Here is a 2483-nt window from a genome sequence, read left to right as displayed (position 1 = left end):
GGAATGGTGCACTGGGATGACTCAGAGGGATGGTATGGGGAGGGAGGTGGAAGGGGGGTTCAGGATTGGGAACACATGTACACCCATGGTGGATGCATGTTGATGTATGGCAAAACATACAATATTGTAAAGTAAAAAAAAAAAAAAATCTAAAAAAAAACAAAAAAGAATAAAAATAAATGACGTATCAAATCACAAAAAGAAATGGATGAAACCTGAATGAATGTTATTAAGTAAATAAGCTAGTCTGGAAATGATTATACACTGCATGTGGCCAACTATGTGACATTCTAGAAAAGGTCCATAATTTGTTGTTATTGCTGTACAATGTTTCCGTTGTTCAGATGGTTTCCTGTCAATTATACGGATTTTTGCTATTTCATACATTGTATTGACCCAAAGATTAACTGAAAATATAGACATCATGTATATATTTTTTTCTACCATCATTAAGGACATTTCCCTAATGGATTTTTCTTTGAATGAGAAGTTTGATGTCAAGCTATGAGTATATGAATGGGGTGAATAACCTGTCAAGTCTTAATTTAGCTTGGTGACTGTGGAACAGTTGGAGGCCTCCAAGAAACTTAGATCTCCTTGTAGTCTTCTCTTGTAGATGTCTCCTCTACAGATTCCTCTGCTCTGTTTTGACCTTCAGTACAATCCCAGCTGCTTTGTGCCTTCCAGAAATTACAAAAATCCCTAGTCAAATGAGGTGATCCCACTCACCTCTGATCATTTTGTAGATTATTTTTGTCATTTCAGTGGCATGTTGGAAAAGAGGTAAAAGATACACCTGTGAAATATTCACATTTTAAAAAAGGTGTTCTTCTGATTCCTTTAAAAAGAAACTATGAAACTCAATCTGTACTATTTAACAGTTATTTAGGTGTATAGGATGAGATCATTTTGCTAAACTCACCAGTTGTCTGAAACACTGCTGATGCTGGATTAAATCAGTCCTTAGAAATACAAATAATATACTTGAAACACCGTTTATCATGAAAGTGTATTTATTTTCTTAACCTGGAGACTAAAAGGAAAGAACAATTCTTCTCTCCTTATATACATTTATATATGATTTTTCTCATCACCTTAGAATACCTTAGTACTGAGTGAGATATGCTGTTCAGGAGCCTGTGGATAAAATTGTTCTGGACTGTGTTCAACATGATTAGGACTAGATAAAAACAGATATTAATCAAAGCCAGAACTATGTAACTAAATTCTGGTGGTTAAATAACTTTGGCAAAATGTTATTTAGTACATGTCAATACCTCTCTGGTATAGTATTTCCCTTTCATTGTTTTTGCTCTTTTAAAGCAAAAGTCTCAAAATTTAGCAGGCATCAGTCATTTAAAGAGCTTAAAGAGACAAACTGAAAGGTGTCATCATTAGAGTTTCTGATTCTGTTTTGTTTTTTGTTGTTGTTCAGTCCGAAGCCATCTCTGACTCTCCACAATCCCATGGACTGCAGCTACACAAGGTAAACCACTGCTGGTTTCTCCCCAAATTCCTATGTTAAATCACTAACCCCCTTATGTGGTGTTATTTTGAGTGGAGTCTTTAGGAGGTAATTACTCTCAGATGGGTCATAAGGATAAGACTTACATGATAGTATTGAACGTGAAAGTGAAAGCGAAGTCGCTCAGTCATGTCCCAGTCTGCGACCCCATGGACTGTAGCCTACCAGGTTCCTCCCTCCATGGGATTCTCGAGGCAAGAGTACTAAGATAGGAGAATAATTGCTTTAAACAATCAGTAAAGCAAAACTGGTATAGCATTAAGATATTTAGAGAGCAGACAGAATGGAATTTCTATACATTCTCTGTGGTGTGGTTGTCACTAAGTTGTGTCCAATTCTTGTGACCATATGGACTGTGGCCCACCAGGCTCCTCTGTCCATCAGATTTTCCAGGCAAGAACACTGGAGGGGTTGCCATATCCTTCTCCAGGGGATCCTCCATTTCCTACTTAAAAAGCATTACGAAATATTTCTGAAAATTTCTACCCTCTGTTTATACTTTCCTCCCAATTTTGAACAGAAGGACACAGATAGGGTATGTGTTTCAAGGGATGAAGTATTTTAGACTTATAAATTACTTTTTCCTGGAAACCATGATTAACATTAATGATAACCAATGCAAACTTAGTGCCTGATTTCAGGAAGGTTAATGGGAGGCACTTCTGTTCCTTTTGAAAAACAATTAATTATCAACATAGATTAGTTTTTACACCTGTTTTTCAAAAGAAATTTCATATACAAATGTTCCTTATATTGTAATGATGTGATGCTTACTACTTCTGAGAAGGTAGTGAGACCTTTTGAAACAAATCTAACTGTTGAATCATGACATTTTCTATAACGTACAAGATAAAACAAGAAGTTCACCAAATGTACAGTGAATTTCTGTTGTAGTCATGTTTGTCTAGAGGAACAGAACCAAGAAGATCTATGTACTTCTGCTGCTGCTGCTAAGTCG

The 2483-nt window shown here is 36.1% G+C and overlaps 1 pseudogene; it reads left to right on the top strand.

The window, feature by feature from the left end:
• Nucleotides 1-1465: 1465 nt before the first annotated feature.
• The window catches only part of LOC104994721, a 54963-nt pseudogene continuing 53945 nt past the window's right edge, over nucleotides 1466-2483 (top strand).

This window comes from Bison bison, unplaced genomic scaffold, assembly GCF_000754665.1.
Source record: "Bison bison bison isolate TAMUID 2011002044 unplaced genomic scaffold, Bison_UMD1.0 scf7180017864265, whole genome shotgun sequence".
NCBI classification, from domain to species: domain Eukaryota; kingdom Metazoa; phylum Chordata; class Mammalia; order Artiodactyla; family Bovidae; genus Bison; species Bison bison.
This window is presented reverse-complemented; position numbering and strand designations above follow the sequence as displayed.